This window comes from Xiphophorus couchianus, chromosome 13 (genome assembly GCF_001444195.1).
Source record: "Xiphophorus couchianus chromosome 13, X_couchianus-1.0, whole genome shotgun sequence".
Classification (NCBI taxonomy): Eukaryota; Metazoa; Chordata; class Actinopteri; order Cyprinodontiformes; family Poeciliidae; genus Xiphophorus; species Xiphophorus couchianus.
The window spans coordinates 14,981,905-14,998,423 of NC_040240.1; the positions used below are offsets into that span (position 1 = coordinate 14,981,905).

The 16,519-nt window shown below is 37.4% G+C and overlaps 1 protein-coding gene and 1 long non-coding RNA gene across 2 annotated transcripts in view; one reads left to right on the top strand and one right to left on the bottom strand.

Annotated features, from left to right (window-relative positions):
• The first annotated feature begins 1,799 nt into the window (after window positions 1-1,799).
• slc45a4a (solute carrier family 45 member 4a) overlaps window positions 1,800-16,519 on the top strand; it is a 53,762-nt gene continuing 39,042 nt past the window's right edge. The window contains exons 1-2 of the mRNA XM_028035759.1: window positions 1,800-2,010; window positions 3,678-3,761. The gene's annotated coding sequence lies outside the window, so the exon portion shown is untranslated. The remainder of the gene's footprint in view (window positions 2,011-3,677; window positions 3,762-16,519) is intronic.
• LOC114155724 (uncharacterized) lies at window positions 11,875-12,600 on the bottom strand. Its single transcript, XR_003597810.1, has 3 exons — window positions 12,509-12,600; window positions 12,370-12,426; window positions 11,875-12,199 (listed from the first exon to the last, which is right to left on the bottom strand). It is a non-coding gene; the product is annotated as an uncharacterized LOC114155724 (long non-coding RNA).

The following is a 16,519-nucleotide window of genomic DNA, read 5'->3' on the forward strand; positions in this document are numbered from 1 at the left end:
GGCAAGATTTTTTTTGAATGTATAATTTCATTTTCATTGGTTTATTTTTTATTAATTATATATATATATAGAAAGTTATATAATTTTATTCCTCCTTGTTCATATGAATACTTTTTGTTTCCTTTTAAGACATTTCACAAGTTTGGTGCATACCAAGAGAGAAGATCTTTGTAGTTTTTCTTTTTTCAGTCACTTTTATGCAGCTAAGACATAAGAAACTCAGAGTTTTTACCCAAAGTTGGAAAATCAGGACAAAAATGGTGGATATTATTTGATTTTATTTTTATTAAAGTCTGTATGTTATTTTTTGTGGGTTATAATTTTGTTCTTATTTGTTTTATCTTTATTTATGATAAATAAATAAACATATTTATTATATGTATATATAAAGTGACATTTAATTTTCTTTTTAGAAAAGAAGTGCACTAAAACAAAAACATAGATAAATTATGTACAATATGGGTTACGTTTACTCTTAGGGCTCTGATTCCTCTCATATGGCCTCTTCAGTTCCTCTTGGGTTCTTGGGTCCTCCTGATTTCTATATGATTTAGGTCTTTGGGCTGAAAAAAACCATTGAAGTCAAACAAACCATGTTTGGTTTGTGTCTGGAGAATCATCATTATCCTTTTTACAGATCTAATGATGACCCAAATTCAGATTTTTATCAGTGCCCATCAGATTTTTATTTGACATCTCTTGGTATAATAAACAGATCCTAAAAAGATTCTCAGAAGCTTTTGTAGGATGAACAGGTCCACAGCATGACAGATTCGACACTATGCATGCACTTTTTCATCCTATGTTTCAAGCCAAAACCATGTAAGGGTACCAAAAACCTTACCTTTAGACATATTTGACCACATTTAAACTTTCTGTAAGTATAGCAAGTTGTACTTTTGTAGCTGCAGAACCAAAAGGGTTTTTCCTGGCATACCCTCAAAACACAGTGAGCATGTTTACAGCATTCAATGATTGCTATGAAGACTTTTAGTGGCCCTAAGGAGCCACTCTGTGCTACATTTCTCCGTTGAGGGGTTTCTTTTACCTCTCTAACTATTTACTTCCTGTTTGTGGTGAAAGATAAATGCAGGTTCTCATTCAGCCTGGTGCTCAGTGGCAAAAAGAAAAAGGACTTCTGTGTCCTGTCAGACATTACTTTGGGACACAGACAGTTATAAATTAACACTTAGAAGCTCTTAGAAAATCTAATTAGCTTAAAACTGTAATTAAGATTAAACTCTCTATGTACTTTAATTCTAAAGAGATTGTTTTTGATGTTGAGATAATGTTTGAACATTCAAATGTCTGTTTTTATTTCATTCAGTTTGAGGTAATGTCGATGGGTGACACCTTCTGTAACAGGAAATAAACTTATCATATTGCAGCTGAATAGTGTGAAGATGACTGGGTTAGAGTTAATGCAGAAAAATAAACAATGTGTCACCACATCCATAGAAAAACAAATGACAGGATCATTTATGCTGTAAAATCATAATAATTTTTCTCAATGACGTTTTCCTTTATAAACAAAATTAAAATGTCAAATCAGTTTAAAATGTTTATGTTTTTTTGTTTTATTTCTTTTTGTCACTACTTTCTTTCTTTCGTTTTGTGGAATATTTTATTATAGAAATTTTAAACAATGTCATTATAAGCTTTTAGATTATATTTATAAACGGTTCATATTTAATGTTATTTATAATCATGTATCAAATAAATAAATATACCGTCACTCAGTATGACAATGCGATACGTCCAGATGACATCACTCATTGAAGCCCCGCCTCCTTATGCAAAACAAGCCGTGTCGTCGACGGAAGCCAGGCGCTGCGTCTCGTCTTCCGACAGTTATTCCTTTAAAGGCGCATTTAAAGCCCTGGCTTCAGTCGTGGGAGCAGTGGACAGCCTGTGAAGCAGCAGCATTCTGCCGCAGAGCCAGAGCAGCGACTGTCCGGCCTCCCGGAGGACACAAACACTGAGCCGACTGGCTGTCAACGACCCGGCGAGGTGAGTGCAGGGTCCGGTAAAAAACAACAGCAACAACAACAACAACAACAACAGCAGCAGCAGCAGCAACAACAACAGTGGTGGGGGACGGATTTTGCCGTCCCCCACCACCAGCAGCACCAGCAGCACCAGCAGCTGCAGCTGCTGGTGCTGCTGGTGGCTCTGAGAACCAGGATACTCAGCATCTCAGGTTGCTGCTGAAAAGGAGGAGGAAGAAGAAGAAGAGAGGCATTTCCATTACTTTACAGGATGTATCAGGTTGCATACATTTCTCCTGCGCTCATTAGGAAATGTGCATTATTAGAATTTGAGATTAGCAATGATTGTTGTTGCAGTTTGTGCAAATGTTTCGTTTAATTCACTGCAGCTTCTTTTGTTATTAACCAGGAAGAAACGGTTGAACACAGAGTGAAGATTAAGATTCGTGTCTATATTTGCTTTAAAGGTGTGATTTCCCACATGACTAGATGTAATTTTTATCTGTCAAGATCTGAGAAGACAAACACTTTTTGGACACTTTTGCTGAAACTCTGTCCTTCAGATTTTGAATTTGGCTCAGCAGTCTGTAATAAGGATCACTTTCAGTCTGTTTTCCTCTAGTCATAAGAGAACCTTTTATTATAAGAACATGCTGCTCCCTCGTTGTGTTGACGTTTGTTGTACTTTCTATTAGATATATTCCAAAACTTTTAAGCAAATTGTGCCTCGCAAAGTATTCGTAACCCTTTCTGTTTGTTGTATTTGTCTCTTTCCAAACACTAACCTTAATGTATTATTTTATGTGATACACCAAATGCATTATTGTAAAGTTGAAGAAACATGATATCTGTGTTTTCTTCTGGGAATCTTTTGGCGTCCGTCTCTACCAACATCTTTAATCTAGATACCCATCGTATTTACAAAACAAGTTGAATTGAGAGTCTGTAAAACACCAATTTCCAAGTCTGGTTGCATATTCTAAGTTGGATTTAGTTCTGGACTTTGACTAAGCCAGTGCAACAGTCAGATATGCTTTAATTTAAATCGTTCCATCATGTCTCTGGCTGCGTGTTTGGGGTTGCTGTGCTGTTGGAAAGCGACTCTCCACTCTATAACTATTTTCTAACACGTTTTCTCCCAGGATCAGCCTGTGTTTAAACTCCATCCACCTTCCCATCAACTCTGAACAGCTTGTCCCTGCTGCATGATGCTGCCAACACCGTGTTTTACCATAGGGAACCATGTCATACATAGCCTCTTATTCTTCCCTTGAATACAAAAGCACGGCACGCTTTTCTGAATTTTACTTTGAAAAATGATCCAGGTTTCATTTTCTATTCCTAGTAACATTTATGCTCAACTTTCTGTTGTTTTGTCTGAAATGACAACTTAAGATGCTTCGAAAGTTTGTGCAGCAAAACTTTATGCAAGATGCCTCGTGCATAACGAATCTGAATCCAAATCCTGCAGCGAGGAACAGGAGATGCAAAACACAAATGATTTCTTTTGCGTGAGTTTTCCCCACAGGGAGAGAGTGTGTGTGTGTGTGTGTGTTTGTTGTGTTTGCTGCTGCATTGGTTTAATGTGCAGTAAAAGCTGAAATAGTGCTGCTCTGTACACTCTGTGTGCTGATTTGTTAAGTCTCACCTCTGTTTTTGTGTCTCTGTCTGTTTTTGTTCTTGGTTCAGGATCGACTGCCCGGTTTGACATCCACAGCCAGGACCAAAGGAACAACGTCTCGGGGACATTTATGAAGCTTTCGATGCCTTTTGGTGAGTCTCTTCTGGATGATTAACAGACACTTGACTCATAAAGTAAATATGATCTACTTCTATTATTCTGTTGGATTACAAGTCAGTTTTGTAAAGCAGAACAGCAGTGCAGAAGTGCTTCCTTGCATTGGGTCATAACCTTGGTTTTGGAATCACCTGACTAGTCTTGCAGAAAAAACAAAAATCACGCTACCTCTGAGGAAACTCCTTCCTTCCAAATCTGTCAGGCTCTTCTTTTCGTTTTGTTTGCGTTGCACTTTAGGTTTTGCTTTGTGTGTGTGTGTGTGTGTGTGTGTGTGTGTGTGTGTGTGTGTTGGCGAGCAGCCGGCTTATGCTGAAGTGAAAGCAGTCGACTTCCTCTTGATGAGGTCTTTGCTGACTGTTGACGGCTGCTGCGTCAGCATCAGGTTATTACCAACTCATAAGATGCACGCAGACGCATGTAGTCACAAGCTATATGAATGTCACATGAGCACACAATAGGTGTGTATGTAATGCGGACACACACACTGACCTTTATAAGTCAGACAAATCAATATTGGACAGTGAAGATGCAGGACCAGGGTATATTTGCATAAATAAAGCCGAGCTTATAGATTAGTTGACTTCTTTTCATCTCATGCCATATTAGCCAGACTTATGAATCCCTAATTTACATGTCATTTCAGATTCACTCAACAGACAAACCCAGATATTTCAGAAGAGAAACACAAGGCTTTGTGGTGTGTTTTTGAGTTTACAAAGACCTGTTCAGAATATATGATTCATACTGAACTGTCTCAACACTGCAGTCGGGGTCATTGCACTCGCTGTTTCTGCATCACGTGAAAAGTTTTGGGTCTTGCTGAAAGCTTAGTCAGCTGTCGGGTTCCTAAAAATCCGACATGTGCTGTGATGGGAAAATTTTTATCTGGTAAAGAACTTTTATGTGGTAATGTTTCATGTACAGCATTATCTGTGCTTGCATTTTTGTTGTTGTGGTTTCAAACAACTCGACTACATTAAATCCAAAGTTATGCAGACAATGACAAAGGGTTAAAATAATAAACATTGCTTTTGAGAAATTCTAAAGTTTTTTTTTTTTTTTAGATAAAATAAAGATCATTGGTTTTTGACTTAGAAAGAGCTTTTATTTAATGTTTTACTGAGTGTAAATATCAAAATATCACCACTCATTTTCTAAAAAGTAGATATAATTGTTGTTTTTCCCCTCGCACAAAAAACAAAATGCTCTTTAAGACGAGCTACCATTGCATTGACTCAAGTGTTGCCCTAACTTGCTTGGGCCTGACATTCTCACAGTTTGACCTTGAGTAAAAATCAGTGACTTAGACAACCAACAGTCTAAGGTTCAGGAAAATAATGATGCATTCAAAACAATTTGGAAATAACCAGATCTCTTAATTTTAAAACGGGTCTCCAAAAAAAGCATTAGAGTTACAGTAGTTTTACAAGATTTCGTTTTATTGGATCATCTGCTCTGGCGCCTAGCCTACAATCAGCTGCTTTACAGATGTGGCTTGCCGGCTGTAGTTTTAAAACGGCTTTGCATAAATAAAAGCGATGGGTGTTGCTCCTGTGTTTTTACTGCCAGTGTGTTTCAACAGCTGGTTTAGGGGCAGAGCTGGAGTAAACGTCGGACTCTTTTCTATTATCTCATAAAAGAACTGCAGACTCTGGTAATGGCATATAGCGAAGATTTTTTTTGCACCGATAATTTCTTGCTAACGAGGTGAAATAATTTCAGTTGCAATGGAAAACAAATGCAGGAAGTCGGTGATTAGAATCAAATGTGGTTCGTTCATATGACCCCATGTTCAGATGTAATTTGAGGTTTTAGTCTTCGCTTCCTTTTTTCCAGCCATTTTTAATTAATTATTTTTTTGTCTTTCTCTGTCCAACGCACTCGGACACGGGATCAGTTTTGTTCTGTTTTTTGTTTTTAATCCGGAGCTCTGATCCTTTGTGTACATAAACCCCATCCCCTCTCCTGTGTGGTTCTGGAGCTCAGATCTGAAGAAACAGGAGGGGGAGAAATGAGTTGTCACATTATGAGCCAGTGGCTGATTTTTCTCACTTACAGCAGGGCCGTCAGTAACCTCCTTATCTCACTAGATCTGCTACACACACACGCCTACACACACTGTAGTTATAAAGATGTTTCGCTTGGTTAACTTCCCCTTCTCTCTTCATTGTGAGTTAATTTTCTGTTTTTTCTTGAGCTCCTCATGACTTTTTTCCTTATTTATCTTCTGTTCTCATTCATCAAGCATCTAACAGTTTTTTCTAATGCTTTGTTTTGTTCTAAGTCTTTTAACCTCATGACTTACAGGCAACTTCTTGCTACATTTCTGTTGTCAAAGTGACACAGTTTAGGTTTTCATCTTTAATAATTGTTGTTGAATCAGTTACTTCAGTTATCTCAGCAGTTTTGATCTTATGATTTCAGACTTCTTGAGGTTGTCTTGTTGTTTGATACTTTGAGTTGGATTTAAAGTTCTCTCTTTTGATTAAAGTGTTCTGTTTTAATGCACGTAAATGGAGGCATTCAGTATGTTAAAGGTGCGGTACGTATTGCACTTAAAGCACAGATGTTGTTCTGTCATTTATAAAATCAAGTGTAAGTGGGGATATTTACCACTATGGCCAAAAACCTTCTGCTCCCAAAATCTCAGCAAACGACAAATAAAAACAATCAAATGTGCTAAATATTGAAAAATTAGACAGAAGGTAAGATGTGAACCCCAAAGTTTTGCTGAAAAACACCAGACACCACATGATCATGGTTTTCCCACGATGCTGCGTCATCGTAAACTTTACATGCATTTCTTTGAGAAGTTATTGTTTTCTTGTTTGTTTTGCTGGAGAAAATTCAGGCAAAAACAGCAGGAGAATGGATTTAGCATTTGGATAGTTTGTGAAAACTTTAAGCCGCTGTCACAATGTGTTTACTCGCAAAGCTAAAATAACCTTTTACATTTATGTGAATTCACAGCATAAGATCAGTGTTAAAATGTCTCAATATGGTAGGATTTACCTTCCATTTGCATCTATAAGCTGAAGCCATTGTTTGCAAAGATAATTAAATAATGTCATTGTGCGACGGTATCATACTTTTAAAAAGTTTGCATTTGTATTTGTTTTTCCAGAATTGGTGAAAACACAACTGGCAACTCCTAGAATTACAAAACCGAACAATTAAAGGGGAGCAGAAATGATGAAAGTCGAAGATACTTTTATTATTAGTCCATTTTCCTCCAATGCCAAAGGCAAAGCAGGGACAAACAAGATAAAAAGCTCATGCGTGACTGCTTTTTGTTCGGCTCTGCAGCCAGGTATAAATGTATTGCTGTCTCTGCGTTTATTATCAAATCTAAAGTTTCTCTCCTCAAACTTTCTTCAAAGTCGTTTTGTCTCCGTCCTATTGGGTCGTTTCCAATATAATTTTCAGTGACTCGTCCTCAAAAGATATTCATCTAATGACTAAGTGAAGCCCACTTTCTGATGAAATGGCTACAAAGAAACCTGTCTGGATGCCAGAGATGTCTGGCAGCGTGTGTGTGTGTGTTAGTGTGATGCTTCTTGGCTCATTTTAGTTAATTTAGGGTGAAGCACACACACCACACCCTCCGCTTACACTTATCTCTCCAGTGTTTGCTGTCACAGTTAAAGTTTACCTTTTCAACAGTTGCCATATGTTGTGTGAGATATAGAGACATTTTTCCCCACACGTTCAAGTCAGTTGTTTGCTTGATAGTGCTGTTCAACTTGTGCTTACCTTTGATATCGTGGATGTTTTTCTTTCACCTTTGCACGTTTTTGACACACAAATCTGTCACCCAAAAATGGCCTCACCTGGAATGTTTTCATACTTTGTATTTGTAAAACAGCACGTTTGATTTGGATTGTTCACAGTTACAAAAACAAGGAGAGCACGCTTCCAATTTTGAGAATATGAGAGTTTTCGCTTAAAAACCAAACAGTGCGCTGATTGTTTGCGTTCTGCATGTGAACAGAGTTTCTACAGACGACACCGTCTGAATGGGCCTGCTCTCTGTGAAAGCAAGAGAGAGAGAGAGAGAGAGAGAGCTGCTCTGTTGTCTTGGGAAAAAAAACGAGGAGAGAAGATACCTGGCCGAGTGCCAGTAATGTCATTAACACTGTAATGAGACACTCTGAGTGATAGCCGTTCTCTCACTTGGTTTTCTCTCAGGAGTTTTCTTTAACAGAACGTTCTTTCTTATGCTTCCTCAACTTAAATTTAATCCGTGTCAGTGATGGATTTCATAGTTGCACAAAATCATGTTGGATGAACACGAACTGCGAAGCGATAAATTACAACTTCATAGCTCTTTCTATAGAGTTTTGCAGCCATTTACAATAAAATGTATTTATTATAGAGTGCTGAAACAAACTGAAATGACTTACTAAATATGTTTTTTCTGATTAGATATAGGGCTAAACCAGATGTTTATAAACTGTATAAAAAGAACAAAAACATTGTTTTCTTACTGCCTGACATTAAATCAGACTAAACTCCTCCTGTTTTATGTCAGGAATTAAAAAAACATTTCCATTTGCTAAATGTCAGATAAAGTATGCTAAGATTACTAGGGCTTTAAGCAATTTAGAAATGCTTACAGGCCTAAAACATCTGATTAATTTATTTGAATTAAATTGGGACACACGTGGTTGTATTTAAAGGCGGCACTTTGAAAATTATGCTTCCTTGTGCATGGGGAAATTATTTAAAAAATTTATGAACATTATGTTTTTAATGTTCAGTGCTTAAGTAGATGGACAACTATGGTGTGAAATGTTGATATCTCCTGCAGAGCAAAGGAAAAGATGATGCAAAAATGCTGCATGAAGCTGGTCAATGTCGTCATCCACAGTGTAACAAGGCCAGTCAGTGAGGAAGAAGAAATATCTCCATAACTAACAAAAAGTCAGATTAAAGTTTGCAAATGCTACGGAATATTTTTGAGAAAAGCTGAAAGGCTGTGTGAGGGCGAGAGAAACCGGACTCAGTTACTGGTTCTGTCTGGAGGAATGAGCTAGAAATTCCAGAAAACTGAAGTGAAAAGGAAACAGAAAAGCTTTTATTCAATTCATATATCTACCAAACACTGAGAGAATGTATGCAGATGCCTGAATTTAGGAGAAGTTTCAAAAACGTTTCTCTCCTTTTGTTCTGACATTTAGAAAATTGAAATACGGTAATTCGGGTCCTCCTAACTATTTAGGAGCGCCCAAACTATTTTAGTCTGACATTGTATAAGACTAAAATAGTCAGTGAGATAATATAAAAATTACATATAATGTAATAAACAAATATTGAGATTTATATTTAGCATGCTGCCTGTCTCACAGTTGGGACGAAGCATATTTCCAAATCTGTTGATCAGGTAATATTTGTATACAAACAAGGAATGAAAATATTTTATTCTTGGCTGCTGTTTAGGGAAATGAAACAAAAGAAAAACAAGAAAATTAAAGAACAACAACGTCTATCCTTTAGCAAGAATGTGTTCATATATGTCTGTACTATTAAAATAACAACCTTTGTTGGCTAACTAGCTTGTGTTGTGTTGTCAGTTTGCTGTTCATCTGAGTAAATGTGTGCAGGTCAGTGAGTTTGATACTGTTGATTTTATTTGGCTTTTTGTTTTTGTCAGCATCAAGCAAGCCTGCAGGAATGAGTAAGACTGCAGATCCGTGTGCTGTTCAGTGGAATATTCCACCAGATGAGTGGGCAGGGTCTAAAACTTGCCACCTTCGGTCGGTTTAGCGCCACTCAGAACACGTCTCCGTATGCCGTTGTCGCTCCGCTTTTCTCTGCGAAAAGTAGCTGGTGTGAAATAATGTCGATTATGAGAGGAAAACCTGTTGTGCTTATCTCCTGTCAGTCTGCAGGCTCTTGGGTGGAGCAGAGGAGTTTTTTTTTCAGTCACTCCGAGGCATGTTTTTCTTTAAAAGACACAGCAGGGGAGTGTGGCAGACAGTGGCTGCATCTCAAAAAGATGAAACGGCAAAAAAAATAAATAAATAAATAAAGGTAGCAAATTGATCTGCTTCATATTGCATGTCTGTTTTTTTAATTTAATGTCCTGTTTGGCTGAAAACCTCAGTCTGGAGGGGGAGGGCATCCACACACACACAAGCAGCCCCCACCTGGGGGTGAAGGTGCAGGTGGAGGTTGCAGTCATGCAGCGTAGGGTGAGAGGTCTTGAAGTCAGAAAGGGGCACGGCTGATGTTTGACGCGCTTATTTACAGCATGTACGATTCTGAGCTGAGGCCGACACTGGAGGAGGCAAAAGTAGGCCAAGGCTCATCTGACCCCCCGCTCTTTGAAACATCCAGACCTGCTGGAGTTACGGCGACTTTTACACAAAGGTGGGGGTCATCTGTTCGCGTTCAGCTTGTCAAGCAAAGGCTTTTTGGTTCAGTGGATTACATAAAAACGGCGCTAAATTCATGGGATTCTCGACGCCACGTTGACATTCAGAGTCTAGACGGATAAACGGGCCCCCTAGATTAAAATAACAGTTTGTGTGTGAGGTCGGTCAGTGTCCTCAAACTGTCTGCAGCACACTGATAGTGTATAAGAAATACATAAACATCAGAATATAATGCGTTTGCTGTTTCAAAAACTCATCAGTGTGCGCTGCTGTAAACACATCCTGACTGTCATCTGAAACCTGGAGGAGCTCATGGAAATGTTGGAGAGAAGTTGTCACATGCATAACAAAATGTATGTGGGTTAGCATGCTGTCTGTGTGATGCTAACTAATCTGGCTGTGGACTGATTACAGTAGGTATGTAGGCCAACCAGGGTACTAACTAGCCTGCTTAATAACTAGCAGGGCTGAAAATATTCACTAGAATGGCTGCTCCTGTCAGTTTCTGCTCATGTTGGGGTAACTTTTCCTGTATATTTTAAAGTATCAAGTAGCTTTTATGAGTTAGGAAGTGCACAAGATATTGCTGTTTCCTTTCTAGTTTTGATATTGATCTAAGTTTAATCTTTGTGAATGTGCATAAAGTTTCTCCCTTTTTTATTTTGTGAAATGAGACAAGAGATGACCAGTGAGCGATTACAGATTTCTTCCCATGTTGGTGACCCTGAAAAGTTCCAGACATTTTACGGCGTCATTACAAATGTCACAACGAATGGTACTGTGTTTGTATTGATGTAGACATTTGCTTTTTCCATCTTGGCACTAACAAGAACAGCTAGTATAAACAGTCTCCTGCTCTTGGGGGTAGGGCTGTTGTAAACAAATATTTTAGTAATCGAGTAATCTATCGATTATTCTTACAATTAATCGAGTAATTGGATAAAAAAATTACAAAATAAAATATTGATAAATCTGGCATAACACCAGTGTTACTATCGGATATCAATATCAGTCCAATCTTTTATTTTTGAGCATCTCGAACAGTTACCTTTTTGCAGTTTAGAAAACTAACCTGTAACAATAATAGCTCACTTTCTAGGTTAACCTGAAGAAAAGTTATACAGAAATCTGAAATTATATTCAATTTAATAATAAAGAGGCAGGCTCACAAATACGCTTATAAAAAATGGTAAAAAAAATGTCTATGCTAACACTTAGCTTTTGTCAATAACTCAGAGGCGGAAGTCAGAGCTCCACGCAACGCAAATATTGACCCGACCGGAACACGGTGCGCTAAATAATAAAACATAAATTAACGAAGCTTCGAGGCAGGTAAATTTTCCTCAAGGAATTAAAAAAATCGAGGTACTCGAATCATTTAAGGAATAGTTTCAGCCCTACTTGGGGGTTTATAGCCAATCAGCAGCAAGGAAAATTAGTGGCGTTTCTGGATTGGCTGGTTTGAAAAACACCAGCCAATAGCACGTCAAGTAGTATTGCACTGACTATTTCAGCTTCCCAAGTTGCATTTTTAAAATTTGTTAGTTATGCTTCATGCAAACAAAGATTTTCCACAAATAATTTGAAGTTATTGTAACCCGAGTTACATTTTAAGATTATCAAAAAACCCAAATCAACGTCACTCTAAGTGAAAAACTAGGTTCCAGGTTCGTCTACTGGAGGTAGTGGCAAATTGCAAGACACATACAACTGGAGAGTGCAAAATCAATGAGGTGTATTTATATTTACAATATATACAAATTGTTTCACAGCTTTAAAGTCCAGTTCCTTAAACCAAGGAAGTCTCTGTCGGTGACGGAAGGGAAAAACAAAAATAGTCATTTAGTTCCAGCTGTGAAGTGGTTGGTTGAATTTCCCTTCCGGTTTGGAGATGTTTCCTCAGATTATGGGTGACTTTCTGAATCCGCTATGGTTAGCTCGCCAGTCCGGTCAGTATACAAAAACCAGACAATTCTTAATGTGTCCCAGATCCTTCAGTTACTCCGAGCGGGGGTGGGATCTGGAACACACCTGGCCTGCGAAAACAGGCCCGACAATCAATATACATGTACATGCATTTCTTAATAATCGAATCTGTGCCTACATAATTACATGCAATTTCAATCCAAATGTGTTTTTTTATGTAGGTGTGTAATCACAGGCTGGGAGGCTAGCGCTAGCATTCTAGCTCCCGAGCAACAATTACCAGTTCCTCTTTTGACAAACAGAGATCGTTTCAGCGTTCAGATGAGCGACCATATGTCTGTAATTTAACAGAGGTATACGATTGATGTATAATCGACATTCAAAAGCAAAACCGCTTTGGGAACAACACCCAAGCCTACCTGCACGTCAAAGTCCCACAGCGTCTGCTACCCAAGGTGCGATTTAGCAGCAATATAAGCAGTGGCTGTCAATTTAGCACTGACGTGCAGCTGTCACATGACGTTGAACCCTCGCGAGAACAACCCTGCTCTCGCCCGGTTAGTGTCGAAAAAATAAAACAAAGGAGGATTTTTTAAATTAGATCTTTAAATAAAAAATAAAATTAGATTTAACAAAATAGAAAATAAAATATCTAAACTACATCTAATATAGAAAAATTATCCTGGTTACATTATCAAAGTCCGCCGACACTGAACTGTGAATAGGCTGGACTCCAATGTGTAATTGGCACTTTTCTTATTTGAATAAACTAAAATTAGGTCATGACTCATGTTATAATTTTTTTGTAAGTTGGCAGAATGAAATGTAATATTTTTACTGAAAGTCATCATGCCATACGAATCTCTGACTCATTTCTTCAGTAGCCATTGCTATTTATTTATGTTTTGGACATGCTGGGATCAAAACGAGCAAAAAGGTTAAACCACGTGTTGTTTCTTGGCTAAACTACTGTGAGCCAAACAAAGAAATGCAGCAGTTGCTTCATTTTACTATTTAATGAGCATTAGTGCTGAGTCTTAATTCAAAGTTTGACAAATGTTGGATCAGTTCTGCTTATTTTGCAGAAAACTGAGCCTTCAACTTGTCATAAAGAGGACTGAAAATTGGACTTCGACAGCAGCTTGGCTCTGCAGACCAGTTTGTGAGGTTGTTGATGTGACGACAAAAACGTTTTATTGTTTCTGTGTCCACATTACATCGTATTCATAAAAGCTGGTGTAGCGATTCTAGCTTTGCGTTATTAGGAGACGATTTGTCATTGATGCTGCTGCTGCACGTTGATGCACATGTGCCCCCTCCCCTCCTTCTCGTGCAGTTCTGCACTGCAGCAGTTCAGCACTTTCTGCAACACATCCAGTCTGTTGTTTAACTCTCCCAACGTCCATTTCTCTCACTCTCTTATCCTTGCCATCTGTTTCCCGAAGCTGGGAATGTGGTTACTTTCCTGTGGATGTCATCACCTGCAGATTATCTTAAACTTCCCTCCGTGTAGCACTAAGCCATGCGTGCTTCATGATGAATGCATCCTAAAGCAATACTTTTTAACAAAGAGACCCTCGTAAACATTGTTGTAGCAACATGTGAACCTGATCCCGAGGCTTTCTGCCCTGTAATCTATATGCTGCTCCATTTGGGTCAGGGCTGTGCTGTTTGTGGTGCTCTCACGTGCCTCAACACCAAAATTCATGTCACCTACAAATAGACGGTTTTGAGAGAGTCGGGTGGCAGAGTTCCCAGAAACACACTTCACTTATACAGATGCACAAAGTTGGAGGTGCAGACAACCAGGCATTGTCTTCAAACCCTGTGATGTTTTCCACTTTCTGTCACGTTGCAACCAAAAATGTAAAGATATCTTACTGTAATTTTTATGCATAATGAAGTAGAGGTAAATGTCGCATGATTTTTATTTTTAAAAAAAACTTTTTTCTACTATGACAAAAGTTTATAGAATCACCCGTTGTAGTCACAGCTGCAAGTCTTGTGCGGTACTTTCACTGTTTAGTTTCCTTCCAGGGTTTTCTGTGTTTATCTTCATCAATGATCCCATCGGCAGCTCCACAGCATCATACTGCCGCTCCTATGCTTGTCTGCTTCTGTGGTTAATGCTCTCCATGGATAGTGGATCAATTTAGGTTTGCAGTCGTGCCGTAGCCTTTCCTTAACCCTGCTATATAGCTCTCCTTAGCTTTAGACCTGGCATGTCTGGTCTTCTTATTGTGAATTTACAAATAGAAAGACTTGAAAACAGAACATATTTCACTTGGTGAATTCAGTTACTGAGCTTTTCAATAATATTCAAATGAATAAAATATGAATGTGTTTTGCTAAGCAGTAACTTGTGTTTAGAAAGAATCTTTCCTAATTAAATGTTTGTTTTTCTGGATGGATTGATTTCTCTAAGTGTTTTTCTGCTTCCTGTCTTGCTTGGTTGCATTTTAAATCAATCCAACATTCCTCTTTAGCAGACGGAGTTGTCGAAAACAACTTTGCATTTTCCAGTGTAAATGTATGCAAGTAGAGCCTGTACTGTATCTAGTTGTTTTTTTTTAGTTGTGATACTCTGATTTATTTTGAGGATCTGCACTCAGTAAAAGATTAATCGGGGATAATTTAATATTTGGTGATTCTTAAAAGCAGATAAAGATTAATATTTTAACATGTGCTGAATAATAAGCAAGACATTTGTTTAAAATAAATCAGGATGTCATTTCCACAGTCTGTTAGACCATTAGCACTTAGTGTATTATTGTAACATGTCAAATCAGTTATGTTGGCCACTCATATTACTGCACAAACCTTTTAAACCAGTTTAATTTCATTTTAAAAGTTGGTTATTTTCTTTGTGGTAGCAGTGCTCCTTGGCAATAACTCTTATACCACTTTAAAGCCTTTTTTATTTTCTCTTAAACTGTGCAACACTTAAAAGAAAATGGACTTATGGGTTAATTAGCAAAGTGGAGAATGGTGGTTACACCCATTTAAAAGCTCATTTTCCTATTGAGTCTCATTTGTTGTATGTTGGATTGAAACCAAATAAATTGGAAATGTAACAATTTATTAGCTTAACATAACATCTTTTTCTATTTTCCCCCAGAAAAATGCAGGTGTGGAGAGCTTGATTTTTAACAAAGCTGTTTCAATAAAATATATTTTTACCACTTCTGTAGTTGTTTTTCCTGTAGATTAATTTAAAATACTGAGCTGTCATTTTCTTGTGACAACCCAGTACACTTTTTTATCCTGTTCGTACCAGATCATATGAATTAAGCATTTTGCAACTTAAATTTGGCTGTGTTTTATTTTTCAACGTCTGTGACTTTGACCTCCTCTGACTTTAAGTAATCTCTCAAACAACATACTTAAACAGATTTCGCCAAAAAATATGCAAGACCCAGAATCATTTCTCTTAATAACTTAAGTCCATATAATCGCCTCTTGAGTGTATAGAGCTGACAGATAATGAGCCAAAGAAGAGAAATTGTGTGGAAACTGAGACGATACATGCAGTGAGCGAGTCTGAGCTTGCCTGGATATCATGTTTGTGTGACAGGTAATCTGCTCTGGCACAAGAATAAACACTCACTAAAATAGACTGTGTGCACGGGCACTGATCTGAGAAACACAGGAGACGATGCTCTTAATTTGTCCCTCTCCTTGAACTTTACAGACACCTCCTTCATGTACCATTTGTCATGGTCATATCCTCTCATCTCCAGCTCTTTTCTTTATAGTTAGCTTTAATTTACTGACGTCTGTGAGTCTTTTGCTTCTGTCCTTCTTTACACCTCCTTATGTGAGGCTGAATTTTGCTGAAGCTAACTGCAAAATAGTATAAGCTGTAATTGTTTGTAAGCTGAGCTTATGTTACCAGCACTTAAAGAAATAATAGAGGCGACTGGAAGTAGATCTGCATAAATCGGTAAAATCAGATCACATTCTCTGCTTTATGTTGTGTTAAAAGAAAAAGAAATAATGAAACAAAAAAAAAGCCTTCAGATTAATTTTCAGTTGTCAAATCAGATGAAATCAAATTGAAAATTAAGTAAGTTATTAAAATGTATATTTCTCAACATAAAGAAATAATATCAAAGTAAATAAATTAAATTTATAATCAATAAATATAAAGAACTAGAGCAGCATAATAAAATATTAAATTAATAAAAGTTAGACACATAAAATAAAAATAATCCTACATTTTTAATCAAATTCAGACAATTTTATGCAATAAAGTGGTTTTAAAAAAAAAGTATACAATGAATAACATAACATATTAAGCAAAAATTAAACCCCCAAAAATAACATTTAAAAATATATAAATGAACATAAAATTATATTAAAATTCTATATAATTTATCCAGAATTTGAGAATAAATACATAATTAAATATGAATATAGGCACATAAATA